Here is a 12,739-nt window from a genome sequence, read left to right as displayed (position 1 = left end):
CTGTGCTTGAAAGCAAATGCAGCTGAGATCAACCTCAGTTAATTTGGAGAATAAAGAGATCCAAAGCCAGCCTAACATTTTTATTTCTAAAGTTTGAAAATGTTATTTTTAAGAAAGCGTGTTTTAATTGACTGATTCATTTTTTTTCAGAACTACTTTTATATCCTTTTTATAATTGCATTTTCTTTAAAAATCCCTGACATTTTTTTGCAGTACATTGAATGGTGTACACAAGAAAAAACATAATCTTAATTCATTCCTGCAGGTGGGAACTCATTGAATTTAGGACACTCTGAAGTCAAGGTGGGGCCCACTGAGTCAAGATTGGTATTAACCCTCTTACTGGAGGCCCTACAGAGAATGCCACAAGGAAGCCACAGGGAGCTGTCAGAAGCCGGGAGTCTGTGGGACCCAGAAGAGAAAGAAGAAGATGCTGCCATGTCCATTGTCAGGTGATAGAAAAGCCAACAAACCCCAAAGTTTGTCGGCCAGCTAGTAGAGAACCGTCTAATCTCTGAAACTGTGGATTAAAAACTCATTAAACCCAGCCATTTTATGGCATTTGTTTTAGCAGCTGGGAAACTAATACATTTCCCAATATATTTAAAGCTCTAGGCTTTTGTCTCTATTGATAGTCGTAAAAATGTTCTTATTTATTCTGCCTATTTGTGTAGGCCATTTAATGTTCTAGAGATTTAGTCTCCTCATTTTAAATGTAAGATTATAATGTCTGTCTTAGTTAACTCACACTTGAATTAAAAAAATAAATATAGTAATGAATGTATACCAACTTTGTAAATAAAAATAAATAAGATAATGAATGTGTAGCAACTTTGTAAGTAATAATTCTTTATCCTTTAAGGAATATGGGTATTTCCCAGGCTTATTCTTCTTATTAAGAACAATTCAAAATCTTCCTTTTGGGTAATTATTAATGGATTGTAAATTATGCTTGGTGAAGCAATACAATTATAAAAATAGTATCAGTAAAATACAAAATTCCTGAGGGAAATCATATGCTCGATTTGCCATGAAGATGAAACACACCATCATGAAATTTTATCAAATAAAGGAATTAATATTCAACTAATTGCATAATTCCATCAACTGCAATTTACTATGCTTCATGTACTTAGATTAAATGAGATTTTTATTTATAATTAATAAATATATGTTCTCAACCATATAGAATATACATTTAAAATGCAAATTATGGTTCATGCTGTGTCAGAAATTTAGGAATTCATGAATTTTTTGAGTATCACTATTTCAGTTCCCTGGATGTTAAAACAAATACAGGAACTTATTGGTCCAGTTTCAGAGGCTTGTTTCTTCCCAGGATAGGTATCTACTATCTTGCTGGCAATTCCTGGGGATCCCTGGCCTCTCCATTACACGGTAAGGTACATGGTGCATCTTCTCCTTCTATTCCTGGTTCTGGTGACTCCAGGTTCTGGCAGCTCCAAGTGACCTTTTTCTATGTCCATTTTTCTTTTCTTATAAAGGCTTCAGCCATTGTGGACTAAGACCAACCCCATTCTGTTGGAGCACATTTTTAACTAATAACATCTTCAAAGATATTATTTACATATGGGTTCAAGCTCAGAGGCCCAGAGCTTGGAACCTGGACATGTCTTTTGTTGGGAGTGTTATTCAATCTATATTATTGAAATTGTAGTTTAAATTTGTGGAGGTAAAGAGGGCAATTATCACACATCTTCACTCAGATCTTTTATACTGTAGATGGAATTTCACAACTTACATTTTTATAGCAAATTTGAAATATTAGTACTTCAAAAATTTCTACTTTTTCAACAGAATGCAAATTGTTCTAGATTAACTTATCTAAAGTTCTCACCTACTTAACTCCCTCATTATATTTATGTTCTCTACATGTCTCTTGTTTTAAATCATTTTTGCTAAGAATAATTTCATTTAATCAATGAAAACCTCATGCATATTTAATTTAACCACTAATAAATTTAAGTACTTATTTGAAATTTTCCATACAAAATATGTAAGTTGTTTTCTATTTTATAGTTTGACATATAGTTTTAGAAATAATATTTTTTAACTAGGAAAGAAAAATTTTTTAAAATGGAAATTACAATAGTAATAATAATTATAATGCATGTAATTTATTCTAAGTTTCTGTGATTGGAGATAGAAAGACTAGCCTTTTCTATTTGAATAACAAATTTTTCCTCATGCCATTTATTTATCCAAAATACACTGTGTGTTTTATAAGATAGAAATGGAACCTCTCAATAGAATTGAAATTGCAGAAGAATATTGCAGACCATAGATTACACAACATTATCTTAAAAATTAGTTACTTTTACAATTTTATCCTAACTTACAATACCTTCAGCAGATTAAGGGTTACTAGGAAAAATATTGCACTCAGTTTTAGCTGTATTTCAATTAGAATACTCAAACACATCTGTTCCCTCAAGCATGGTATTAAGGCAATTGCTTAGCGATTAGAAATCAATTGAATATCACAAATGTCCTAAGTACATTTAAGTACATTATGAAAAATATAATATTTGGTGGATGGAACTATAAGATTTCCTATAATTTTATAACATTTGTCAATCAAATTATTTTTCAGTTAAAAACATATTTCAAGAACTATTTTAACATGAGATTTTTACAATTAAATTTGCAAAATCTGAGTGCTATTGCAGTCAAGAAGATAAATTCAAGTACTATTTGAGATATTTAATAGATCCTTCATTATCCATGCAGAAAGAACTTAAGTATTCTCATGTATATCATTCCTAGTTATGACTACCAAATGGTTACATAGCAGTAATTTTTTCTCACTTTTTGTTATAAGAATGTGACTTTGGTTTCCTGAAGCATTTACATTCTGAACAATATTATGACTTTTTATAAGATGCTGTCTTAGTTTGCTAATACTGTTAGAAATGTAATAATATGCCAGAAATGGGTTAGTTTTTTAAAGGGAACTTATTAAATTAAAAGTTTACAGTTATAAGACCAAAAATGTCCAAACTAAGGCATCCAGAGAAAGATACCTTGACTCAAGAAAGACCGATGGTGTGGCACACCTCTGCCAGCAAGAAAGTCATGTGCCCAGCTTCTGCTGGTGCTTTGGCTTCTGATTTCAAACAGCTTTCTGGGGACATTTTCTTTCTGCATCTCCAAACATCTCTGTCTGTGTGAGCTCTGAAGTTTTTTCTAAAATGGTTCCCTCTTAAAGGAATCTAGTAAGGGGCCCACCTTGAAAAGGTGGAGACATTTCCATGGAAACCACCCAATCCAAAGATCCCACCCACAAATTGGTGGGTCACATCTCCATGGAGACAACTTAATTGAAAAATTTCCACCCAACATTATTGAATCAGGATTAAAGAGCATAGATTTTCGGGGAGGTACACAACAGTTTCAAAACTGGACAAATGCCAATAATGTTAACTTTTTTTTAACTCTACTCCTACTCAATAATTGCCTTGTATAACAAATTTTGGCATTAAAATTTCCCAGTGAGCTTTTCCCAAGAGGCCAGTATATTTCAAGAAAGTTTTAAATTGTCAACTTTGTCCTTTATTGATCTCTGGCAGCAACATCTCCAAAGGACTGTTTTTAACTTTTCACTTTTAAATTGCAAGTATAGTGTCTACTTAGTTAACCCCCAAAGAGTTTATCAGTCTTGTGTAGTCCCTGTCCACATCAATTCCAGTCTACTCTAATTGAGTCCAGCAGTCAAGTACAGTAGAAGCCACATTGTGCCAGTAGGTGATCTTGCTGTTAATTGTCCTGGAAACTTCAGCTTCTTTTCTGGGAGCAATACTCACCCTAGGAACATAGTCTTGATGTACCTTGTATGAAGTCCAGAGTTGTTTCTAGAGAGAGAGAGATGCTATGAGATGAGCTCATGGAGAATGAGATACTACAGGGAGAGACAGGCCTTGTGGAGAAACTCCAAGGTACCAGGTATGCAGCACCAGAAGTCCCAGTTGTCATTGTGAGATGAGAGAGACTCCAAGAGTGACCAGTAAAGGAAGGCCAAGAGGAGATCCAATTAACCTATAGAATTATGAAATGTAATAGCTAAGGCTAACTCAAGCAGCCTTTGGTGCTAAGAAACAGGGTGCTCCCTTAACAAATACCTTGAATATTTATCTTTGGCTTTGGGAATAGTTGGAAAAACTGGAAGGGTATTGGAGAGACTGTTAGTGAAGCCTTGAAGAACAATGAGGAAACTGTTTTTGGAGACTGGAGCAAAGAAGACCCAATTTGTACTGGAGGAACAATTAGCAAAACTGCAATTGGCAATAAAAAGGAAATATATAAAGAGAGCCTAATGGATTAGTAGTTCTGACTAAGGAAATTTAGGCAGAAGGCTGAAAGTGTCAACTGACTTCTTTTAGCTGCCACAAGTAACAGAGAAGCAAGAGAAACTAAAAAAAGATGCTAAAAAAAGATGCTGAATTTTCAGACACAAATTAAGGGAACTATAAAGAACCAGGGCTTCCTCAGTTCTAAAATAAAGCTCTCCTCTCATTTAGAGCCTCTTCCGTAAAGTAAGGATTCTCAAAGTAGGAAATGGTTCCTGAGAGAAGATCGAATCCAGGGATCTGAGAGTAAACACAGCCTCAGGGTAAATTTCAGATAAAAGGTTGGGATGCAAGACTTTTTTTTTTGATACCTCAGAAAGATTTGTGTCTCTCCACTAGACGCAAAGACCTCTGATAATCTTAAAGGTGAGCCTCCTATGTCCTCTCAACTAGATTTCAGGCATTCTAAAAATCTTCACAGCATTATCCTAAAGCACCTTGACTCTTTGCTCAAGGTATATCATTAGTTACTAATATAATATTTATTATTGTCTCTGCTTATATGTTATTTTCCAGGAATAAGTAAAGCAAACATTTTAAACATTTTTTGAGAAATTAAGTTAATATAATGATGTAATAAGTTGAATAATTATCAATCATTAATTTGACACTTTTTCACTATTAAAAGATAATTAATTTTCTGACTTAATTACTCTTAACTATTTGTAGTTCCAGTAGTTCCTGGTAATATAAAATTAGAGTCATAGATTCTTCATTCAAGTGAAGTGCAGAAGCAAAACAAATAGATCAAACGATAAAAATAGTGTATTAAGTACTCAACTGAGAAGCACAGAGGTCATATAATGTCAAGATAGTTATAGAGAAATTGGCATTCGAGATAAATCTTAAATAATGCAGAGCCCAAGGACAGAAATATGTCTGATTACATACAGTGAGCCAGACACTGTGCTGTGTACTGGAATTTCAGAAGCGAGCTATGTGGGCAAGATTATTATATCGGTTTGAAAATACTATGTACGCCAGAAAAGCCATGTCTTATTCCTCATCCAATATTGTGAGAGCCTCCATTTCTTTTAATCCTAATTCAGTACCATAGGTTGAAAACCTTTGATTAGGAGTGGGCCACGGTGGCTCAGCAGGCAAGAATGCTCGCCTGCCATGCCAGAGAACCCGGTTCAATTCCCGGTGCCTGTCCATGTAAAAAAAAAAAAAAAAAAACTTTGATTAGATGATCTCCGCAGAGATGTGTTATACCCAGTTGTGGGTGTGACCTTTTGATTAGACGGAGATGTGACTATCCATTCAAGGTGGGTTCTTAATTAGTTTACTGGAATCCTTTTGAGAGAGTCAAAGTCAACATAATGGACAGAAGCCTCAAGAGCTGACAGAAACTTCACAGCGGAGCTGACAGATGCATGTGGAGAACAGAGACAGAATGTTTGAAGATGCTTGGAGCCCAGAAGATGTTGCCACTAGATGTTAAGCAAGCCAGAACCTGGAGAGAGCCCAGGGAAGCCAAGAGATGAAAGTCAGCCCTGGGGAAGTAAAGTGAGGAACCCCACAGGAACAGAGGCTAAAAACAATGGAGCCCAGGAGCAAGGAACCAACAGATGCCAGCCACATGACAGTCCAGCTGACAGAGGTGCTCCTGATCCATAGTTCTTTCTTGAGTGAAGGTAACCTCTTGTTGGTGCCTTAATTTGGATGCCTTCATTTCTTTAGAACTGTAAACTTGTAACCTATTAAATTCCCCTTCATAAAAGCCATTTCTGTTATACTACATTCTGGCAGCTTTCAAACTAACACAGTTACTAACTTCAGTCAGGAGCAACATATAGATAATAAATAAACACAAAATTTTCTTTATTATATTTAAGAAAATAAAAAGAATGATTTCATGAAACAGTCATCAGTTTACCTAATTTTTATATGATAAAGAAAAAGAGAGTTTCTCCCAGAGAGACAAGTCTCTCCACGATTATCAATTAGATTCGCCTATCCTTAAGCACCAATACCCCTCCTGAACATGAAAAAGTCAGAAGGGACATTGCACAGAGATCCTTACAGATCGGGAGAAGGATCAAAGGAGAAGGAGATATATCAGAGAAAATAGGATTTAACAAATGAGTATGACTGCTGAGTCACTATGTTAATTTTCCTCCTAGCTTCCAATTTTTTGGAACAGTTAGAAGGAAAAACCTGAGTTAGTGACAAATTCTGGGATCTGTTCTGTAACTACTTGTTGAAATGTGTTTTTAAATTACTGCTTTGTCTTTCTACATTTTGTACATATGTTATATTTTACATTTTTAAAAAGTTACAGAAAGAATTTCTGAAGAGATAACATCTAAGATGAGATCAAAACAATGAGAAGCAGCCATATATAAGCAGGTTTAGGGGAGAGAAATCCCATGAAAGGAAAGAGCAAGGACAAAGGCTTTGAGCTTGGTAATTTTGTGGAAGGAGGAATCGAACTGGCTAGTTGAGAGAGGTGAGTGAGCTGGTGAGCATGATGCATAAAGAAGAAATGCATGAGGTGGGTCTCAGGGAGTGACAGAGCCAGATCATAAAGTCGTTGCTAGCACAGCCAAAGATTTGGCAGTTTTTGTTATATGATGCTTAACCAGGGGATGGAGACAGAGATGGTCGAACTTTCCATAAAAAATTCTATTATACGTGTGGGAAATTTTGTGGAGGTCTAAACATGGCAGCGAGAGCATTCTAGAGGAGTATACTGGGGTAGTTCAGGTAAGACAATTTTAGTGTGGACTAGAGCACTGATGGTGAGGATGAGAAATTATGGAAGTATTTGTGATTTTGTAATTGTATTTTTGAGTCATAACTGAAAGGATTTGCTGATGGATTAAGAAGTGAGAAGTGTAACGTAGAGAATGTTTTATGGCTTAAGCAACTGGACAATTATTAAGACAAATGAACTCTGGAGTTCACCTTTATATTTGCTGAGTTTGAGATGCCTGTTACATGTCACTATGCAGTTGTAAAGTAAACAATGTACTAAAAAACCATAATACACTTCATTTGTATTTGGGGACTGTGTTCAGTAAGATTAGAACAGAGATGTTCTGAAAGAAAGGAAATTATGGTGAAGAGGTAGGTCAGGGACAAATTACAACTGCCATGCTGAGGATTGTTTTAAGGTATGGTGTGATGGTTATTTTATGTGTCATGTTGGATAGATAAGGTCATCTAGTTTTTTTGGTCAAATATGGCCTCGGTATTACTGTGGAGGTATATTTTAGATGTGATTAACATTTACAATCAATTGATTTTAAGTAAAGGAGAAAATGTAGATTGGCCTCATCCAATCCATTGGAAGTCTTAAGAGCACAGTGACCAGATTTTCAGAAGAAGAAATACTGCCTCAATACTATACCATCTATGTTCAATATCATTAGCCATTAGGGAAATACAAATCAAAACCACACTGAGATAAGACTTCATACTAGTTATCTATGACACTTCACTAGGAAGGCTGTTATTTAAATTAACAGAAAATAATGAGTGTTGGTGAGGATGCAGAGAAGTAGGAACATTTGTACATTGCTTATAAGAATGGCTCAGCTGCTATGAAAAAGTTTGGTGGTTCTTCAGAAAGTTAAGCAGAGAATTACCATATGACCTGACAATTCCACTTCTAGGTATATATCCAAAGAATTCAAAAGAGAGACTCAAGCAGATATTTGCCCCCTGATGTACATAGCAGCACTGTCACAACTGCCAATAAGTAAAAAGAACCCAAGCATCCATCAATGGTTTAATGGATAAACAAAGTGTGTTATGGGCATACAATGGAATACCAATCAGCCATTGAAGGAATGAAGGAACACATGCTATAACATGGTGAACCTTGAAGACATCACGTTGAGTGAAAAAAGCCAGATACAGATAGATAGATATTGTTTTATATCACATACATAAAATAATTAAAGCATGCAAATTCATAGAGCCAGAAATTAGAATATAGATTACTAGGGGTACTATGTTGGTGATGGGTGGTGGTGCTGGTGGCACATCACTGTGAATATAATCACACCATTGAATTGTATATATGAAAGTGGTTAAACTGGGAAATGTTATGTTGTATGTATGTTATCACAGTAAAATCAAACAAACCAAAGCAAAAAACACCCATAGAACTGTCCAACACATAGAATGAAACCTAATGCAAACCATGGTCTATAGTATGTAGTAAAATTATAATAATATTGTTGCTATGAATTGTAATGAAGTTATCATGCCAATGCAAAATATTAATAGAGAAAACTGGGGGGGGGGGATATGGGAACTCTTTACTTTCTGCATAATTTTTCTGTAAATCTACAACTGAACAAATAAAATAATAATGATTGTAAAGAAAAAAGAAAAGGAAAAGATAAGTCTATACCACCTACTTCTCCTGACTTTCCAGCTTGCTGACATTCCCTTTTGGACTGAAGACATCAGCATCAGCTATAACCAGAGTTCCCAGCCTACTCACCTACCTTACACTTTAGATTTGCCTTCCACACAATTCTCTGAGCCAATTCCTGAAAATATGTAAATTCATATGTATATACTTTTGGGTCACTTTTTCTAAAGAACCTTAATACATGTGGAAGTTTTAAAATGTTTTTAATCAGTAAAACAAACATAGCAGAATCTTTGTTTTTAAATAAATACTTCTCTGGCATTATCGGAGAGGACTGAATAGAGAGAAAATAACTGGAAGTAGGATTTTTTTATACATGAGGAATAACGGAAATTTGATTTACGCCTATACATGAGGGATAACGGAAATTTGATTTACGCCAGTAGTGGTAAAGAATGCAGAAAGATAAATGGATTTGTGAGATTATTTGTAAATTAACAATCTTCTATTCTTCTTAATTACTGGATTCTCAGAATGAAGAATTACAAATTAAGACAGTATTCTGGATTGACACACAGAGTAATGGTGAAGAATTCAAATATAATTAAAATCCAATAAACATAGAGTCAGGTAGGTAATCCAATGGTAAATTAATGAAAACAATGTGGTCATGCTGATGAAGGATAATGTATTTTACATTTACTGAATGTTAAGAGAACCTTTTCAAGACAGCCAATTAGGCAGTTAGTTCATTTCAATTAAGCAATCATGTGGCAAGGAAAATGCCTCCCTACTAAATAAATTCTGTTGTCCAGTCCATTTAGGTCAACCTAAAAGCCCCGGTTGGACAAAACATTCCTCGGTATTTCCTGCAGGAGCTTTGGCTCCCTTTATCAAAACAAAATGAGGAGGTTTTCTTTGGTTCAGCAGCAGAAGAATAGACTTTTCTAAGTCTGGGATCACCCAGGTAGCTCAGAGTTTCTATCATTTCCATATAGACCTCTGACTTTCTGATTTCATCAGGAAATTTTTATCTCTTATTTTGATACTGATGAAATATCTTAAACTGTGCCTTGGTGTTGTTGAAATTTCCCATTAGGCAAATACAAGGTGATGTTGTGGGATAATACAGGGCACAGCCATCAACTATAATAATTCCCTATGCAGAGAGATTGTTGTACATCAGAAGCATAATTTTGTGACACTTAAAAGGATTTCCATGCGTCAATGTGGAAATCCCTGTGAGCTAATTTGACATTTTATAAATATTCAAGATGTGTTCTATAGTACTGGGAGATTTAACAATCATATTTTGGGGTAGATATTAAAAAGGAAATTGTGTGTTTGAAATGATGGAAAGTGGAAAAGAATGTTTACACATCTGGTTAAATCAGTAAAAGGCTAAAGCTATTTTCCCCACAAATTTAACATAGGGACAACTGATGACATTTTAATTTGAACTATGACTTAGATAATAATGTTTTAGCAGTGTTAAATCTCATAGATTTTGCAATTTGATATGTTTAGATAAATAAGGGTATTCTTCTTTTTGGAAAAAAACACTATGAAATATTTAGAGGGTAATGGGGTGTGATGAATGCAACTCACTGTAAAAAGGTTCAGAAAAAATATGCTTATGTGCATGCACAAGGATCAATAGATATGTATGTGTGTATACAGAGAGGCTAAGAGAATGAATGTTAATGCAAATGAGGAAAATTGTTAATAATTGGTGAATACAGGTAAAGGCTATAGATCAGTTCATTCTACTATTTTTTGTGACTTTTAAATAGGTTTGTAATTATTCTATAATACACTTTTAAATGATGGATATAATTTTAATTACTAAATCAGGCTGTTTTACATTAAACCTTTGGAGCATAATTTTACAGAATACTTTTAGTACATTCACAATAGAAACAAATATGGTAGTATTTTTATTTTCTCATATTTCAAATTATAGCTAATAACATATTTCCAAGTTCACTGCCTGAAGTAAAGTAAATGATTGTCAATTTGTAACTCTATTTAGGAACCATGATTTGTGACCATGACATTTTTCCTAACTTAGCCTTATATTCCTTGAATTTTGTAAGAGTTACAGATTTTTTATCCAGAAACTGACTTATCATAATTCACAATTAAGAATATCAGAGCTTTCTCAGCAAACCATGAGATGATATGAAAACACAGATTTTTCTCCCTCATTTTTCTTCTCAGGTGGCCTTTAAAATGTATGTTAGGGTATAGTGCAGCAATCACTACACAGAAAAGAACACGGCAACTTAAACAAGATAATAGAATGCAGTATGTTTTACTTAGTACATGTCATTTGATCCATTATATTTACAGGTATAATAAGTATGTCATTACCAAAGTTAGTTTGTAATAAAATTATGTACATATATTAGCTCTATTTTCTTGATTACTGAATTGAAATTGTGGATCTCAAATTTTTGATGACAACTAAAGAGTTCTAGAGGTGCTTTACTGGCTGCTCGTTGCGTTTTGTCCTAACCCTCTTTATCACTAATATTATATGGAAAGGAAAAGTGCATCTGTTCTTAATTGTTTACCACTCACTCTACTCTTTCTACTAGATTGTCTCCAATTAATGCCATCAATTCATCTGTCTATATTCAGATAAAATATTAAATGGAAATGAATATCTCTATATGTCTATTAAGAAGGACAAAATTTTGAAAAAATATTTTAGTGTTTTTATTCAAATATATAATGATATATAGTAACAAATGTGTGGACATGTAGTAAGAAGCTTAATTCTATTTTAACTTTTCAATTGTTTTGGACTTTTAGATTGTCAAAACAGTGAATTTTGGGGGTGCAAGGGGAATTCAACGGTAGAATTCTCACCTGCCATGTGGGAGACCCTAGCACGATTCCGGGCTCATGCACTTCCCAAAACAAACAAACCAACCAAAGATTCAACAAATGGAGCCACAATAATGGGATACTCACATGGAAAAAAAATGAAATGTGACCCTGCCATACAACATACAAAAGAAAAGAAAAAAAAAAAAAAACAGTGAATTTTAGCAATATGTTTACAGACTACATCTAAAACATTTTAAATGGTACTAAAAACATTTTTCACAAGTAATTAAAAATACTATAGTGTACTGTATTTACATTAAGTGTATTGTTTACTTTCTTAAATAAAAATATTAAAAAATTAAAAATTAATAAAACTACTATAGGGTCATTTAATGTATTTTTTTATTTTGAGAAAAGTTCAGAAATACCATCTGATCTTTTAAAAATTAGAACATCCTAGAATTAAACAAATATTTACATAGTAGCATATAATGAATTCTACATTATAATTAAATCAATTTGTTATCCTTTTGAAACTCTAAAATGCTCTATATCATAACTTAAAAAGCATTATTACCTAGTGAAAAAAATTTGGTTCCTGGTTCAATGTATACATTGCACTCAAAATTTCACTGCAGGAAAAGTGGGGATGATATTGAAAAATTAGTTTCAATTATTAGTTCAATCATTTGAAAAATGTTTAAAATAGGAAAGTTCTCTTTTGTTACAATAGCTTCTTTTGAACTTTTTATTAAAAAAATAATTTCAAACTTACCAAAAGTTGCCAAATAAAGTTACTGGATGATATACCCTTTATCCAGATTCACCTACTTTACATTGTATCCTGCTTGCTTTCACCCCTTCTTTTGTAAAATACTGTCATAGGGTTTCTTTTTTTTTGCATGGGTAGGCACCAGGAACCGAACCCGAGTCTCCGGCAAGGCAGGCGATAACTCTGCCTGCTGAGCCACCATGGCCAGCACTGTAATAGGATTTTTTTAAATAGAATAATATGTGAAAAGTTTTCAAGACTAAATTTTTAACCTAGGTTCTTCTGACTAGGTACCTGAATTAAAGTCTGTGAGATATAATTTTGTCTACAAACTATTAATAATAGAGAGATTCTGTATTCTAGATATGTGTGAAGTGGATCACCTCATTTAAAACACTCAATATACAATCCTGTGAAATTATTCTGTTGTTGTTA

Source organism: Tamandua tetradactyla, chromosome 24, assembly GCF_023851605.1.
Source record: "Tamandua tetradactyla isolate mTamTet1 chromosome 24, mTamTet1.pri, whole genome shotgun sequence".
Taxonomy (NCBI): Eukaryota; Metazoa; Chordata; class Mammalia; order Pilosa; family Myrmecophagidae; genus Tamandua; species Tamandua tetradactyla.
The sequence above is the reverse complement of the archived record's forward strand: the minus strand, read 5'-3'. Positions refer to the sequence as shown.